General features: G+C 37.8%; 1 protein-coding gene across 1 annotated transcript in view; it reads right to left on the bottom strand.

Annotated features, from left to right (window-relative positions):
* The window catches only part of RGS6 (regulator of G protein signaling 6), a 263,848-nt gene that overhangs the window by 228,406 nt on the left and 16,171 nt on the right, over positions 1 to 19,271 (bottom strand). The window lies entirely within an intron of this gene.

Below are 19,271 nucleotides of genomic sequence, written 5' to 3' on the forward strand. Positions count from 1 at the left end.
CTCTCTGACTCTAAAAAAATGCTTTCCCTTGCACCATTTTTTATTCTGTGTTTTTACTTGTGTTATGCAACTCACTTATTATAAACATTGTCTTTACTTGCATTTACCAATTTTAAGGCATTAGAGATCGAGGAGATCTTAAGTATTCAGGACCTAACTGATTTTCAAAAACAATACTCAAGAGTCTCCTTTCTCAACTCAGTTAGATCTCTGAGGCATCACTTCTTCACAATACCTGCACATCTAAATAAAAAACTTAGGGGCTGCATTTTTCAGAGTCCTGTTTTAAAATTCTGGATACAGGATAAATCTTCATCTTTTTTGCTCTACTGCTGGTTTAAGGTGACACCCAAAGAGTTTAGAATAAGCTCTGCAGTTCACTTGCCAAGCTCTCCCCCTTTAAGGACGATTGAAGCAAGATGAGAGGCAAACCATTGCTGGGAAGGTAATTTGCCTGCACCAATTCTTCTGAGGTAAATTCAGACTCATTAGATAGCAGCAAATATAAAAAAATATTGCCTGCAGCTCACTGTTTTCTTTAAGATATTGTTAAGAAATCTCCTACAGATACACTATAATAAGATTTCAGATAAATTAGAGCAATAGAGACAAAGATGTCATTATTTTATAAATAATGATCATACGTAATGTGGAGTATAAAACAGGAATTTTTAGTAAACTCTGTTAAAGCTGGAAAAGGGATCTATCCATGACTCTCTTAAAAGTCCTTCCATTTTCTGTTCTCAAGTGATTTCTTGATGCATTTCTGTAAATATTTAAAAAAATACTGATCTTCTTGATAATGGAAGCATTTTCTTTAAGATTAATGACCAAAACAGGGAAGTGCTTGAGTGCACTGACTTGCAAGTCTGTAAAAAAGTAATGTTAATGCTGCTTCATTACCAAATCAAGCATGGTGGGTGGGGGCAAGTTTTAGTTACTTGAACATATTCCAAGAAAAGTCATCTAAATCATGAAAACTGAAGGTTTTATCTTTCAAATTACTCCACTTCACACAGAATTATAAAGACCACTCTAGAATCCTTAAAACAACACTTTATCAGGCTGTGGGCTTTCTCCTCTGATTTAGTTATTTGACACTGTTTTTTTCTCCTCAAATGGAGCAAAAATTAAGACAGTCTGGACAAGAAGAGATCACACTGGTAAAAATAAACAATTCAACACATTTACATATATAGCCTTCAATTTCCCTACAATTGCTTTGAGTCTGGCACTGAGAGGGTAAGAAAAAACCTATTTCCTCTTCATTAAGCAAGTGCTAGTCAGCATGTCCCGATTTGGTAGGGTTGCCATTGTGTAAATCAGAGGCAGTGCAACACCAACACTACAACATCTGAGTTACCATGTGAATCACTGGCTCTGTCAGTCGCAGAGGACAGTGATGGACTGGTAGGATATGGAAACTAGCCATCTATTGTAAAATACAAACAAACATGAAGGCAAACCTCAGCAGAAGGAAAACTTGAAGATGTTTGATCAGAGGACTTTGAACTCAAAGTTTGAGCCACAGCAGAAACTTCCACCAATTTTTTAATACTTTGAAAAAGAAGGAAAAAAAAGAAACCAGAAAGCAGGTGTTGGAATTTGGCATAGTCTCCTCTTTCAGTTTGCTCATCTCAAGACAGTTCAGGCCCAGTCCAAACTGTAGGAGAAAAATTTATTAGTTTCTTCTACAGCACAAGTTCTAATTTAAAATTATAAAACATATAATTTCAAATATATATATATATAGAGAGAGAGAGAGAGAGATATTTATTGAAATATAATTTCATGCTATTTGCCACTGAAGAGCAAGGACTCAGAAGAACATTTAATAATATTTAAGACCTAGTGGAGTACATACACCTGCTGGCTGCTAAGGACTAGAGACAATGGAGAGGTGATGGCTGGTAGAGGGCAGATCCACAAGCCAAAAGGCTGGTTCAGAAATAGAGTCAATCCCAGTAAGCCACAGCTATTTGCTCCACTGGCTTTAAACTGCAGTTCCACAAACCACAGTTATTCAAAACACAAAGATAATTAAATTTTCAGATTTCTGTTAGCACTGCACAGCAGATGGTCAAATTAGCTATGTTTTAAACTTGTGTAGCAGAGAGAATTTAAGCTATTTTTTAAATCAGGATTTCAGTTAGTCTTTCATTTGATTTCTAGTTCTATAGGAATACAAAACTTTGTTTTGCTTTAAAAATTACATCTACATGATAAACTATATGTGCATCTCAAGTAATAAAAACCATTATGATCCATCAGAAGACAAACGCTACTCTCATTTTACAAGACAGTTGCAATTAAAGAATTGTGTCTCCCCTTGGGATGGGGCTCCTTCTCCCCAGTTTGGAACCAGAACTGAGTTCAAGCCAGGGACCATTAGGATAAGTGCTGCACAGGCAGAAAGGACAGTCCTCTTCTAAAGAATAGGCAGAAAATATGCCAGAGGGGACATACTAATGCTGACAGACTTCTGCCAAGTTGCTTTTAGTTTTGTCTTTTTTGTTTTGTGGGTTTTCTTAATACTCTACAAGTTAAGGCTTTCAGCCTAAGTAAGATACTGCAAAAAGAATTATCAGATGAAAAAGAATTCAGGGAAGTGGTTGCAGACAAGCAGTTGTTGAAGCAGAAAAATATATGCAGCAGGAACTGAGTATCTTAGCTTTGACAGAGCAAACCAACAGGTTAAAGGCTAGACTTAGTGAGCAATGTCTTCAATTCATTAAATAATATTTATACTGATAATTAAAAACAACGAGGGGGCTATGCTAGGACACAGAGCTTCTCCTGCAGTGCCGACCCTGGGCTCCTCCCAAGTGCCTGCCTGCAGAGCCAGTGGAAACCAGACCTGGCACCTGGGGCAAGCATCAGCTAGGGTGGGGTGTTCACCCAGTCAGTTATCTGACTCTTCAAAACTTACAGTAATGCTATTATTACCTTAGGTTTATAAGATTATACCACATAAGTGCAGAATTGCTTTCATGCAATATGATTATGACTTTAATTCCAGGATGGTGACTTTAGAGGAGCATCTTCATTTCATTTTTGATATTTTTATAGTGTCTTGGTTTTCCTTGGCATCAGAACAGAAATAAATTCCAAAGCCTTCTCAAAAACAAAACATGAGTTATCTTCTGGCACACCATACTAGCAAGAAGTCGTGACTGAGAGAGGATGGGAATGATACAGGAAAAGCAGTACTTTTAATAGTTTTCATTGAACGGACTGAGGCAGAGTGAAGTCAACTGAAGTAAGAAAAACAGAATCCCAAATCTGTGAAATTTCTCTCTACTACCTACATCACAGGATATTTCTCCCTCTCTTTTCATATATGATAAATCCTATACATATATTCATATCTTGTACTTATGCAAAACTCCATGCATATAAAATGCATTCCATACACATATATATGCACACACTTTTATGTTTTACTTGCAAAATATGAATATTGCCCATATGTATACAGCATTTACTAATAGAGGACATTTTCTATGCTGCTTATATCTAACAGTCCAACGGTTACTACCCTTAAATTTACTTTTCCTGGTTAACTTTCTAGCACATTAATATTCAGAAATTGCATATAGAGGATTTAGGCTTATATAACTGAAAAAATTCTCCCAGTCTTCTGCTGCAAAATGATGGAAATAATTTATACTACTGCTGGACACATCTAGAAGGATCCAATAATGAAAATAATTTTATTATACAAAGCAGATTAGAATGATGTCATTGAATGACACCAGCAGCTGCCAACCCCCTCCCACAAGGTGAGACAGAATAGGCTAGAGGTAGCAGCCTTTATTTTCTCAAATCACTTCTGGCCATTTTCAGATGTGTACCTAGAGAGCCAGGCTGCCCAGCAGGGAGGACAGGAGGACCTTTCACCTGCAGAACAGGCTGCCCTGGTCAGAAAACCTCCTCAGACATCTCATCCTGCCTCTCTGGTAACACAGTTTAAAACACGCAGCACTGCCTTCTAGTCAAATTTTCTCTCCCTGGCATTCAACCCTAGCTTCCTAAACTAATTCCCAGCCCATGTTCTTTGTTAGATCATCTGGCTTTACTGAGAAGTGCTTGGCTCCTTCAGCACTGTGATTCCTCCCCAGTCCTCTGCAGGCTGCTGTTGGATTTCCTCTTGTTCACCAACCTAGCTCCCACGGCGTGCCTTGATGGGAATATGGTTTAGCCTCCTGATCATCTTGGTCGCCTGTGCTTTCAGGCATGTAGCTCTCCACTGAACCACCTTTACTTTCCTTGTGGTGGCAGAACTCAAGTTTTAATAATCATGTTGCCCTAAATTTAAAAAACACAAAAGAATATCCCAGCTCCTACCATAGACAAGATCGCCTCTTGGCAAAAATATACTTTGACTTTTTCACTTGTTCTTTTCATTTCCAGCTGCCACACAAGAATAAATATAGTTCAGCAAACATCAAAACACATACACAAACATGCTTTTCTCCATTAAAAAAAAATATTTCAGACAAAATCTTTTCATTTGTAGTACCACAAGTTCTGATCAAAAGCTTGCTGAAGGCAAGGGGAGTATATCCAATGGCTCACAGTTTTTGGGTGGAGCCATTAACCATCCTAAAGAAGCTCAATCTGAATTAACATTTTTGCAAGTACAAGTCCAATTAGTAGATGGGAGAAGTCCAAAGTAGATGTGGTGTGCTTCAGAAGCTGTGCTGGCTCTATACTAGGTGAGATCAAATACCTTGCTCAGTACAATATTAAGGCATCTCTCACACTTTAATGTCAGCTACTTGGTTTTTTTAATGATAATAAAGGTATCAGTCCCAGCATCTGAGGCAAATTCCAATTCGAGTTACTACATCCTGATCCAGCTGAATCTTTCTACAGCATCTTCACACAAAGAACACTTTTTCAGCTTTTAATATTAAGCAGCTTCTAGCTCTGAGCTCTGTACTTACTCAGGCAAGAGTGGCTGAATTTCAGTAGTCTATGAAATCATTATCTAGAGTAAAATCTCTAAAAACATTATGGTATTTATTTCATTTTAATTTGAACCCTTGAGTTAAAAAGAAGCCCCATTCTATAGAGATACATCCAATTCAGCAAATTTAGCTTAGATTTTTTTAAACATTATTATCACTAAATTACTTTTCTCTGAAATTAGAGTGGGTGGAAGCATGATATTAGTTTTGTCTGAGACTAAAATACACACTGGAAGACTGGCCACATTAATTATTTCAGCACTCCCAAAATCATTACAATAAAAAAAAGGAGAGGAAACAAAGAATAAGCTGGAACACCACATGCCTAACTTCCTCTGTAGCTTCATATTGCAAATTTGATGTCAAAAATATTAGTTCAATCAGCCACAACAAGGTACCTAAATGTGTTTTTTGCACAAACAATCCAAATCATAAATAAAAACATTGTAACTTAAAATGCAAGTGACAGAACAGAGATAGCAGTGTCACTAAGAGGAAGAAAAAGCACAAGTGGCATAGAAGGCAGAAGGCAGTTTATTTACCCTGATCAAAATATCAAACCTTCCATCCCATTCCCAATATTAAAAAGCCACCCATTGTCTCCAGCATGACCATGATGTGAAATTTCTCAACTGCCCTTCAGCACATGCACTATTCAGAGCCTGCCACACAAGCTGTTGGCATTTATTTCTTCGAAGCTTTGCTCTCAAAGGCTCTGTTGACAGAGTCAGATTATCAGCACTATTGATGCTGTTAGCATTACTGATACTTCAGCTGCCTTGCATACAGATAAATAGTACCAGCTTTTCCTTCCCAAGGTCTCAAAACATTTTTACTGCAGTACAGGCACAGAGCAAACTTCTGTAGCTGAAAGACCTGTGAGCTTTAAAATGGGTCCCCAACTTCCCCACATACCACCCAGGAACCAAATTATGCACAGAGGTCAGCAACAAACATACAGACTAAGTAGCCTCTTGGATCCTCCTATTCTTACACCACAATTATTTATAAAGATCCTCTTGCACAGACAAGCTGGAAGGAGGCAGAGACAAAATGTGCATGTCCTAGGCTGACATTCCCTACGCCATCTCAAAGCAGGAAAAGCCACTGACCTCAGTTTCCCTTCACTTGTACATAAGGTTTCAAGACAGTAACTTTGAAGGTGCAGCTGGGAACACCAGCACAGGCTCTAACTGGGCTTCACCCACATTTTCTTCAGCTGCCTGTCTTGAGAGACCCCTTGCTGCAGCAACGGAGTAACCATTACGTTTAAGTAACAGATTTGATGCTAGCAAGTATTTCCTCTTGTAAGAATGAGCAACTCTAAGGTGCAATTTAATCAGGCCACCATCTATTCTGTGCAGTCCCAAATAAAGCAAATCCAACAAATTATTCTTTTCTCTCTATTTCAAAGACAAGGGGGAAAAAAACACAATGAAAAGTTTACAAAAAGCCATTAAAGTAAGAGATAATTGATTGTGTCATCAAATTCTTTATACATAGACCTCGGACAACAGTACCACAAAAGCATTACCCATCTGAGATTTCCAATGCCTCTAAGAACTCTTGATCTACCAATTTAAAAATTTGAAGGCACATTTTAGAAATCAAGACAACAAAACCCCCCAAAAGTCAGATGCATAAATTGAGGCCACTGTATCCCAAATGATTAAACCAGAGTGATCTAATATTCATATTTTCCCTAGAGTATCTCTTTGTTCTCGAGTGCTGTCTTGAGACTCCTTGGCAGAGAGGAAGACTATGGAGCACAGCTGAGCAGCTCTCTTGCCTGAACTGCTCTCAAGACAGCACTTTGATAACAGGAAGAGACAGGACTCAGGAGAACATATAAATATCTTATAAGGTGCTGGAACACTCAGTAATTAATTTTTCAGCAAGGAGAAGCTTTTATTTCAGCAACGTGTAAAAAATAAATTTCTAATTCCATACCCACTGCCTGGCTACTCATGCTCTGACCCAAAGTAATAGCAGAAACAGAAGAGTCACAATTAAGAAACATGTATAAAAGAGGCCAAGAACTCCTGCTTTTACTTAACCTAATTTCAACAGTAATACATGAGAGCTGCATTTCCACTACACAACTCTGTGGAAATTTCTTTCATTCTGTGCGAACCTAAGAGAAAAAGAGCACTCTGGGTTTAATTAGGGCATGAAGAGGGAGGTGAAAGATGCTGAAAGCTTTACCTGCTTCAGCACAGACATGCTTTTATTGTTCTGAAGTATGAGGCAGGTTAAACAAAGCACAAAAGCATTACTCACACCAAATGGAAATGTCCAACTCTGATGGGAACAATACATTAAAAGTTACAGTGAGACAGAGTCAACACATAATCTGATGGGAAAAAGCATGTTCCTCCACCTCTCCTTCCTGAGTGTTGATTTTGCCTGAGACTTTACCTACACAACTTTAAATCCTCTCTTCTGGCTGTATTGCTCTTCCAACATGCAAGACCACTTGCCCTGTTCCAAGATCTTTCCTGTGGTCTTGAGTGAACGATTAGTAATAGCCTAAATTAGCACCATGACCCACTGTGTCCAGCAAGATCCAGAGGACAGCTTTGGACATGAGCCTAAATGCTTTGCTACACATTTCCATTTTAAGCCTGGAAGCCACAGAGAAGAAAATCTGTTTCTGTGATGATTCTGGAAAAATTTCCAAGATCAAGAAGTCATCTAACTGGAATATGGATTCAAAACACATTGAGGTTCACCAATCTGTTGATCTTACTGAAAATAAGAAAGAAATTAAGTTCCTATACCTCCCCTCTTCCATTTCACAAAACATAAAAGGTATTAATTAAAAAGATAAAAAAAGTCATGGTAGGAAGGGAAAATATTAGAAGTCAGGAGTTGAGCTATGTACCTCATGCCACAGGACTGGGTTAAAATACCTGCCCTCACTGAGGAGGCATAATAATCTAAATCTAAATGTTGGGTGAAAGCAATGCAATACTTAAGCTAGTCTTGGTCTCCATTTCTGGATTTGATAAACAGACCACCAGAAACCCTATAAAATCCTTACTGGTATCCTGTTCACAAGTTTTCATAAACATTTTATTTAATTTTTTTAAAAATTCACATCCACAAACAAATGCACCTTGCAGCATTTAGTTCCCATGTGAATTATATAGGCATTTTATAATAATTCAACTATTTGTTCAGCTGCTTGCAAACTTGCTGAGCTAGTAATAATCAGCAATTCTTACTAAACATTCCAGATGTTTCCTTCAAAGTTCTCATTCTTAGGAATCCAGGAAGATAATACTGATTTTCATCAGGTAAACATTTTGTCAGCAGTAATTCAATTTTTGTACACTAAGCATTCCACAGACATAATAAGACATTTCTTGGATCAGATTTCAGCACTTGAAGTGAATGCTTACAGTCTAAGGCAGCAACGTTCCAAGGAAGAAACTAAAGCTAAAAACCCCAAACTTAGTAAACGCATATGAACACGGACAGAGAGGTCACTAAATCACCAAAGACAAAATATCATAAAACAGATAAAACATTCAGTGCTCCAGCTGAAAGCAGCCACATTGCTTGTCACCTTCCTGCTCATAACAGTTACAAACTGGTAATGGAGCAATCCTTTTCCAGCAATCCCAAATCACTGTGTTAGGCACTGTGACCATAGTCACCCATTCTATTCAGTTGATGGAGGTGTTTTTCTCTGGGCTTTGTTTTGTTGTTTTGGGGGTTTTTGCATGGTTTTGTTTTGGTTTACTTTTTTAACAGCAGAGGCAGCTTAGTGAAGCTTTGGCTTCCTGGATGTCAACAACACAACAAGGGGTGGTGCACTGCACACTCTCCTGCTTCAACCTAGGGTTGGGGTTTGACCTTTCAAAGAGCTCTCCTTAAAACTGCCTGAAGTGAAATTTCAAGGTAAATTTAGATATGGGTATGATTTTTATCCAAACTGCTGAGGACAAGGGGGACAAACAGAATATCTAAGAAGCCTCTTCATAAATTAATAATACAGAAGCCAAACCCATCAGAGCCAAGACAGACAGACTGGTACTGTCTGGATATCTCAATTTATACTACTTCAGAATCTCCGGGGTAATTCCTTTTGCAAGGGGTGTCTGTCTGCCTAAAAATCAACAAGAATTAATTGATTTCCAATAGATCCAGCAAGATGTGGCAAAATACCATTGTTTTCTTACTCTTTGGATCACATCTAGCTGTGAGGTGCAAGGGCAAAAGCTAAAAGCATCACCTCCTCTCTCATTACAATCTCTATCTATTAACCAGTTTCCCATTCTAAGGATTTTAGTTGCCTGTTCAAAATATTCTTGAAGTAGCACAGCTGCCACAGAGAAAATTGCTCAACTGCCATAATAAATATGAAAAAAAATTAAGACACTATGGAGAAAATAATTAAAGTAATGAAGCCAGTGTTTCCATTCCTGCATGGTTTTGTAATTCATTTAGAAAGAAGCATCTGAGCCGCTTGTCCTTGAATGCCCCAGGAAGCTTTCTGCAACTTGACATATTTAAACAGTTTCTCTGGTCACTGACTATTTCTTAGCACTTGATCTGAATGCATCAGAATCAGGGGTGTAAAGCAGTGTCCATCATGGGGTATATGCCCCAGTATATGACCATGTCTCTCTTTCATCACTCTCCCCTAGCCTGGCAGATGAACTCAGTGCTATTGAGACAACAGCGGCCCAAAGGGCACTCAGCCTTCAGTTAATTTTCACCAACTTAAAATAGCTGCACTGTGAGAAAGGCCAGATTGTCAAATGAAACAGTTAAGGGAGGGAAAAAAAAAAAAAGAAAGGCAGGAGGCTGTAAAATGGAGTAGAAGCATGTAGCTTCCGTGTGCCTTTGCCTGAGCCTCAGAAGTCACTCAGAGCCTCATTATAGGGCCAAATGTTTCTCAAATAAATCCATTTTATTAAATTAAAGACAATTAACCTCATCTACAGACTATATGAATGCTTGCATGCAGGCCACAGTGGACTCAAATACTTCTAAGATTGCTGAAAAACTGCTTTAAGAACTGGGATTGTTTAGTCTGGAGAAGAGAAAGCTTGGGGTGGAGAACCTCATTGCTCTCTACAACTACCAAAAAGGAGGCTGTAGCCATGTGGGAGTCAGTCTCTTCTGCAAGTCGCAAGCGACAACACAAGAGGAAATGGCCTCAAGTTGTGCCACAGGAGGTTCAGATTAGGTATTTGAAAAATATTTTTTTACTGAAAGAGTGGTTAGGCATTGGAATAAATTGCCCAGGCAGGTGGTACAGTCACTGTGTCTGAAAGTCTTCAAGAAGGGTCTGGATAGGGCACTTGGGGGTGTTATTTAGGGGTGATTATGGTGGTGTTATGCTGGACTAGGTGATCTTCAAGATCTCTTCCAACCCTGATGATTCTGGAAATATCTCTTGTAATTCTAAGTCAGCAAATACGGCTTTTTTAAAAGCAATATTGAGTCTTAACTCTCTCTCCAAAAGGATTCGCCCTTCCACTTGATTTATCCTTTCTGCCTACTTTTGGTGCATTATCCTTCAATCCTCTATTTTTTCCTTCAAATACTATGAGTCACAAATGTGTGTAACACAGAAAAACAGTTTAGTTAATACAAAACCAGAGCACAGGCCATCTCACAAAAATTTAGTCTGTCATAATTGTACACAGGTTTGGGTCAAAGGTATGCTATGCTCACTGAAACCCTAAGACATCTCTTGAGTGGGAAGAGAGCACCATTGATGCTAAATACACTGTGAATGACTTAAACACCATTTTCATTGTTGAAAATGGAGATTTCATTCTTGCAAGCAGAAAGGAAAACTTCTTATAACTCAACATGTTTGAAGTGCTTTCCAGTAAAAAATAATGTAAAAATATCATTACCAAAGTAGATAACCTTTCCTGCTAAGAGGACCAAGATAAAAAGCACTTGTGCTCCCTGTTTCCAAACAGATGCTTTCCTGTTATTAAAAAAAATATGGGTTTAATCACTGTTTTTCCACACATAACTTTCCAGATACAAGCCAATGGTTGGACTATCCTTGGCATACAAGCAGACATCAGTAATGCTATTACTGTAGATCTGTTTTTCTACACATAGAAAAAAATATAATAAACAGAACTCCAGTTAATTTTACTACTAAGAGCCCAAGGGGGACAGCTAAAGTGACAAGAGTCCAGTGCTGCCAAGGTTTTGTGACATTTTGCCCAAGTTACCGAATGAGCTAATTCATACGTAGCTACAAGCAATGTTTAACAAAATTGGGTGGATTTACTGATGGGGAAAGGCATCTAATTATAGCACCAGTGAATGAAATATCCTCTTTATTTGGGGCATCACACCAAAACAGCTCCTACTGCCAATCATGCCAACAAGCAGAGGAGAATTGTGCCTGCAAATAGAGGCTGTTAAACAGTCTCCACAACCCTCCACTTCTGATCTCCTTGTTGAAACTTCCAACTAATACAAGTCATAAGGAAAAGATGTGAAATGGTAAGAGAACCAACATGGAAAATTCTTAATATGCAATGGCCACCACACCTATTTGTATCAACAGCTGCCATGGTAGAGAACAGTTGTGACACCTCCAGCACTAAACTCTGAGAAGACTATGGTACACAAAACCATTCCCATCTAGAGCTTAAAAACATAACAAGAGAAACATTTACCTGACTTCTGTCTCACAGAACCACATTTTCACAAAACTGAAGTAGGAATGAAATTGGACTTGATGTGCTTTCTCTCTCAAACAAGAAATAGATTTGTTCATTAATGTGCTCCTTGATTAAATTGTCTTCCTACCTATTCCACTTACTCTATTCCCACTTAAACCACTACAATATCTTGTAATTTCTTCTTGTATATGCCACAAGTATGCTTCACTTTACCTTCAGAGGCCCTTAATTATTGGTCCAAAGTACAATTTCCAAACACTTTAATGCAAGGTAATATTAATGAACTCCATTAATAATTAAGGAAAGTAAAGTACAGAGAGGTGACATGTAACTTAAATTAACTCTTTTGTCCTTTCTCACCATCCCAAAAGACATAGCCTTTGAACTAAAATACTGAATATACTCAAGAATTTGAAAGCAATTCTTCGTTAAGCAGACCTGAGCATTTCAGTGTCTGGTTAACTGGCTACTTTCCACTTTCCTCATTTCCTCATTTCAGTTTCTCCAAACTTTGGAGAGACGAGGAAAAATAAGATACAATCAACAGCAGCAGTGATAAAACAAAAAGAATAAAAGTAATTGCTGCCCCTCGAACATGGTATAACAGCTTCTCATGAAAAAAGAGAAACAGGCTTCAGAATCTCTTAGGATGCAAAATATGTGGTTTTTTAATGGAATGCCATTTACATATTTTCATGGTCCCACACATGTAATTCTATTTATTGAACCGAATCCTCCCACTCAAACTTATTGCAGAGCCTTTTGAAATAAGTTCATAATCCCCTGAAGTGATATTTTATTAATCAGGATAGAATAAAGGTTTAGTTGGAGTTCCATTACAAAAAAAAAAAAAAACCACCACAGTTTCATGCACATTTCATCCAATTCCATCCATACTATTTTGTCTTAATATTAAAATCAAGATTGCATCTGAAATAGCCAGAAGCTGCCTCCTGAAATAAGTCAGGCTGGCAGCTCCATACTGCTTCACCACTTCGTTTTGGTTTGTTTCTAGTAAACAAAACAAGCCCATGGCTAAAATAAAGTTTTAGGCAGAAGTAAAATGCTCATATTCAGCAAATTTGCCCAAAACAACATGCGAAAGTAAATCAACAAACAGTGCAAATACTTCAAGACTATCATTTCAAAAGCTGACAAAAAATACAAAGCAAATGGCATGAGAAAAATGCTAGGGGAATAAAAGAGAACCATTTCCAAAATTGCAAGGAACTAAGTGCTACAGCTAGAATAGCATAATCTTACCCTCTAGCTGAACCTTCCCTTTTTATCTCTGTATTCTAAATTTGCACTAGTTGCTTTGCTAAAAATATACTTTGAAGTTGTCATAGCTATTGGTCCTGGCTCATCTTTTTTCTGCCTCTGAGAACAGTTAAAGTAATAGATCACTGTAATTAGACTTTTATGGGTGCAAGAGACAGTTTGTTTCAGTCACAAACAGGAACACAGAAATTATGACCCAAAGAGGGAAGAAAATTAAAGAAGTTTAAATAATGCAACTGCTAGGGAAATGTAAAGAGAAAAAAAAAAAAAAAGCTATATGTTTATCACTAAAACCTCTAGCTACAAAGAGGTGTACAATACACGAATGCTCAGGACAGCTTTACACTTTGGCCAAGGCCATGTGTGAAATGCAAACCAATTAATATATGCATGCATTATTTGAACAGAAAGATTTAAGGCACATAAGATACAGCAGAAAGGGCATAACACATACATCTATATATAACGTTTTAACCTATCTCCTATATTGTGCATATTAGGACACACCATATAGCCAAGATAAAACAAGGGTTATTTGTTCTTTCTCATGACTTATGCACATGTCTGTATATATATGCATGCATTTAGATACCTAAAAAGACAAACACAAAAATAGTTATTTGAGGCTTTACCTAGATACCACATTACAAATATTTCCCTAGTTCTAACTTTGCATGCTGTTTACTAATCGGAGTATCTAATTTCAGGTAAATCTTAACTATCACTGCAAGGCAAATAATGGAAAGAAACAACAAACCACAAAGTATCCAAAAGTCCTTCTTCCAGGTGGATGACCTCCACCAGACTCTAAAAACATATTTCTGCCCTTGGTATGACAGCCTTATTTGCATCTACGTAACAATACAAGTCCTCCAGGAACTAACTGCTTGCCATTTTACACTAATGCCTTCAATCATTAATCATTCATATCGTCTAACTGATGCAGAAATCAAACCCACAGACCCCAGCTTTACCACAAGGCTTCCCTGACAGCTACAGTCAAGGTCAGTAGCATTAGCTTTGTACAAGGACACTAACACATGTCAAACTTCAGCAGTACAAATTACTTGCTATTGCATGAATAAGGGGTGTTTGAAGGTATTTAATATATAAATACACACACATATTTAGGAGGTATTTTAGGTATTATTACCTACTCAAAGTAATCTGAAGAAGGTATATGTAAAGCTAGAGAGACTTCTTGGCTCACTGTGTCTCCTTGTCTACTTTTGCCAAATACCATGTCATACAGGCCTCTTCAAAAACATGCCTACAGCTATGTAAAATCATATGGCTTCCTGCACCTCACCACTCTCTGCAGTGACTGCTCCAGAACTCCACTTTTCTAAGAATTAGGAACCACCCTCTAACTCCAAAATTGCTTATATCCATCACAAATTTACCAAAATTTGTGTGCACACCAGTACTAGCTTTTGCTCACCAAACTTCACCACTTGTTTCTAGTACATGCTGTGCAACCAGGACATGTCTTCTGAAGACAGGAGATGACAAAAAGAGAAGACTCTACCATGACCTAGAAGAGGCCATTATCACTGGCCTTTTACGTAATACTGCTGACACCTATCCCTGCCCTGGAAATATTTCTCCAAGACATTTTGGGGTTTCTGATTTTCATTGCCATTGCTCATAACTGGACTACGACTTCCCTATCACCACTATACTCTGGACTCTCTGCTGCACCTACCTGACAGGTTTGTTGTACACAGCCACTCCCACCTCTGTCCCCCACTGAACAGCCTTTCTCCCTTTGTAAAACTAGATTTACTGTGATTACTATCCCCAGAATTTTACTGTATGAGGTATGGAAAGGAGAATTAGTGAATGCCACCCCTGTTATTATAGGAAATGCCAAGAGGGAATCCCCTAGATAAAAATCAGCCAGCTCTATCATAATTACAGCCACAACTGAACACAGGCGCACAGGCATTTCCCCCTCTCTATGCAACACCCTGTGCAATCAAAGTTGTTGACACAATAAATCAGCTGAATAGAGAAATTAGCAAGGTCTCAAGAATGGCCAGCTTCTGTTTACAAGCAAGGCACATGAGTATTTGCAGTGATAAATTAACTGAAACCTCCTTGTCAATGTGCAATACAGAAGTGCAGAGTTAAAGTTTCCCCACTGCCTAACCTGTGTGTCAACTCAAGACTGTGTTTAAATTTATTTACCAGCAGTTACAATGCTAGTTTGGTGATTATTTATCCAAAATTGTGCATATTACAGTTCCTGAAGTCCCAAAACATAGTCTCAAATTCAGTCCTAGTTTAATCTTGGCTTACTGCTTTTAGTCTGGAAACAAAGTTAAATTAAAAAAAAATAAAAAAAATCAGGAAACGTTAAGAGTAAGATGACTTAAAATTCCATAAAGTAATCTCTAATGACAGTACAGAAAAAATCCTTGGTTAAAATTTGAAGTCTGGAGGTCTGCAGTGTTATCAACCCATGCATCATCATCATCAATTTACAGTTTTATGTTAAAGAATCAGTTACAAAACAGAAGAAACTGTGTGAAAAACTCAGATTTCATGTACAAAAATAAGGTTCAGAAGGCCTTTACATGTAGCAGAATCCTAAAATATAACTCAAGAGACTCAAATAAAAAGAATGCCAAAAAGTATTCAACGGTTAAAATGCATTTTAAGTTCTGCCACCTCATAAAAAGAGCATGAAACCTCAAAGGGGCTAAGAAGACACAAAAAATGATGCAGACTGCTTTCTTCTAATAAAAAAATAAGCTGTATGCATGAAATCCATCTCACTTTAAAACAGTGACTTTTATAGTTAAAAAACTTTTAACTCATTTTTTTCTTTCTTTACAAAAAGTCATCATTTGGACTATACCCTTATAAGGCTCATCTGCTTTTGGTTGCTTGGACAGTGTCCTATTGAGATGGCTTTTCATAGCACAACTTAAGAGCAATCATTTTTCTGACTAGCTCAAAATACCAGTACTATATTTTTTAATGGGAAGAGTTAACAACAGCCTCTTCTCCCATCATTCTGCTTTTGGTCCATACATTTTTTGGATGTATATGCCTGCCTTCACAACTATTTGTCCTGTTATTTCCTGTCCAATCAGCACAGTCAGCCAGGTTGGAAAGCAACACTCCTGCTACTACTTGATATGACTGGAACACTGGAATTCACCTGGAAAAAATCTGCAAATGTAAGGCTGCCTACTTTTTTTTTTTTTTTTGGGGGGGGGGGTAGGGGGGATTGTGGGGGTCAATGGAGGCTGTGGGAAAAATCCCCTTAGCCATGGTGAGTAAAGTCTTAAGCACATTTCCCACTGTTTACTTTTATGTAAATGTTGCCAGAAAGTTCTATAGTTTCTTTGTTATCATTGGTTAAGATTTGGTGCATTATTTTACATATTTGTAATCCCTAGTTGTTATTTGCTCCTTCCCCTCAGACTCCACCCCTACCTTAGTTTATGTAAGTTGTTGTAACCCTCCTGGCCCTCGCCTTTTGTTTGAATCCCCATATGTTGTCCGGTTTATCTATTTGTTATTTTGCTTATTAAAGATCTTTACTTTTTGGGTCACATAATTGTGCCTGTCCCCTCTTTATTTTTGCCACCCTATACCCTGAAGTAAGGGGACCAAAAGGTTTGTTGCAGCCACCTGTGCTGCAACAAGGGGTTCTGGTTTTTGGTTTTTTGTTTTTAATTATTCCAATTCAGATCTTAAATCAGCATTTTAAAGGACACTAAGGCTGCCAAGTACTGAAGGTAGCAAACAACTCAGATTTTTCTGAAAGCATCTTGTGGCAGCTGCAAGTTTGTTACATTACTTAGAGCAGTAATTGCTTTTGGAAATTAGATTTTCCTGCTTATTCAAAAGATTTACCATGAGTAACCATAAAAATTCAAAATTTAACCCACTAAGTACTGATATTAGCAAGCAGATATAGAGGATGTGTGTGGTAAAAATTAAGCAGAAATTGAAATCTACCATCAGATAATGCAGATCATTTCTTTGACAGTACACTTTGATATGCCTTAGAACATACGTGGTCCAGTGGTTCTAAAACTCTCTAAACAGCACAGTTTGCAAACTCTTCCCTGTTGTAGATTTCTCGCAAGAACAAGTACACCTTGCTGTCCAATTTAGGTTTTAATTTATGTGTTTTCATCCTTCTTGCTACATTCCTCAGGTAGCCCTCCTTATTGGTATTTTCAGTTCTTATTTAGTCAAGCTCTAAATATTTTGATTTTTCTTACAATGACATGACAATTTTACATAAGAAAATTTGCCAAATTATTTTGATAATAGGTCACTTAATAGGTCTGGTGTCAGAAGATGTGTGCGAACCATTTATCTTTCAATACTGTCTGCAGAAGAGGAATTTTCAGACATGGAATTATTATTCAATGGATTATTGTAACAATGAGCCAAAGGGCCCATGAGACACAGTCACCAGCACTTGCAAAAAAGACTAATCAAGGGTGTCTAGATTTCAAGGGAATGTGACCAGCATTTAAAATAAATTTATATTTTCTGTTATTATTTGCTAGTAGAGGATCTTCTCCTCTCACTGGCTTTTATTGCATTTTTTTTCCTTCCATGCTGCAGCTCCCACATGATGCTCGCAGACTGAAGTGAGGATGGGGATGTCACTCCCTGCTCCCATGAAAAGTAGGGTAGTGCATTTCAATCAGTCTTTTTAGCACTGTGCATCACTCTTCCAGATGAAATCCCATCAAAAAATACGTCAGCATCTGCTCCAGATGTGGCCAGACTCAGAGTACTCGCAGAGTACTCAAACGGCAATGCAGGATCTGCACCATCCTTACACCTCCATTGGGTACCACTGTGCAACACAGATAAATGACAGCCCAGCCTTCCTGCAACACCACCTGTATCTCTGTGAGAACCCAGAGCTCAGCACTGAGATGCACAGAGAGATGAGAGGACACACAGGCCCATGGAATGGAATGCAGCTTGCTTAATAATAAATGTCTATCCTATGACATAAGTACTTGACAGCTATATACCCGTGATTGTCACGGGAGAATTCGTCAATACAGCTCATGTAGTTTGGGGTACAATTCATCTCAACAAGGGTAGGGTGAGGCAAATCATACCCTAAACACTGCTTACTGTACAAATGCATCTGCACTACTTAATTCACACACGGGTGTCATCCAAAATAGTGGAGCAACATTGAGCACCTTGGATTAAAAAAATAGCATGCCTCACAAATTGATAAATATCAACCCCTGAAAGGTTAGCACTAAAAGTAGAAGAAAATAAGACTTATCTCATTGAGACCGTCTGCTGTAGCAATCAAAGCAGTTAGAATCCATTTGTTTGCAGGAGTCCATAGAGAATATCAAAATAAATTAGTTTATTTTGTTCTGCATGACCAAAACCCATCCCGCTTAGTTCTACCTACCTAAATAAAGAGCACAGCCTGTTCCAGGCTTTTCTCCATAAACAAAACAGAGAGAGGTTGCTCCAAAGGGACACTCAATACCACCTAAGATCTGGTTTGTCCTCTAAATGTGCCTACCTTTCATTAGTGACTAATAGAAAACCAGGCTACAACAAAGCTGTTGGCACACGTACTTCAAACAGATCCCAGAGTCTCTCAGTAAAGAATTATTAACAATCTGAGGTTCTACTTGCAGGGCTTTCGTCCCCCAAAATCCACAAACATGACAGTTATGATAAGCGACAGAACAGTTCATACAGCACAATTTACTGTGGTTCCACTATCTAAGCCCTTATTTATTCCTCCTAAGGGGGATCAGTAATCGCACCTTGAGATCCCTGCTGTGAGAAGCAAACCTTTCCTTCTACTGTGACACAACACCAACCCTGAACTGTAAGGTATTCTGGCAGATTGTGTTCAATATTACAGGGAGTCCAGTACAGTGTTTTTCTCATTCATTACTGGCAATCAAGCCATTTGAAAGGAAATGAGAGATGGAGAGCTAAACATTCATTTGGAGAGCAAAGAGATAATCAAAATAATAATAGTCTTGTCTCAGATTTTGCATATGATTTTTCAACACTAAGGAACATAAAATTGACATGTAATACATCTAATTAATATAAAACTAATATCAAAATATCAAATAATACCAAATGCTAATATTAAAACTAATATCTAAAATAATGTAAATTACATTTAGAAAGTCAATCACCAAAGTTTACTCTGAAAAATAGGTAATATCAACGTTTTTTATTCATAAAGCAACAGAAACACTCAGCACAAAAAACCTGACGGACTTGTTAGCTTAAAATTGACAATAGAGAATACATTGTTACTGCACAATGCATGGGGTATGCTATTCTAAAAGACAACTATGTATTTCAA

The sequence above is a fragment of the Poecile atricapillus genome, chromosome 1 (genome assembly GCF_030490865.1).
Source record: "Poecile atricapillus isolate bPoeAtr1 chromosome 1, bPoeAtr1.hap1, whole genome shotgun sequence".
In the NCBI taxonomy this organism is placed as follows: Eukaryota; Metazoa; Chordata; class Aves; order Passeriformes; family Paridae; genus Poecile; species Poecile atricapillus.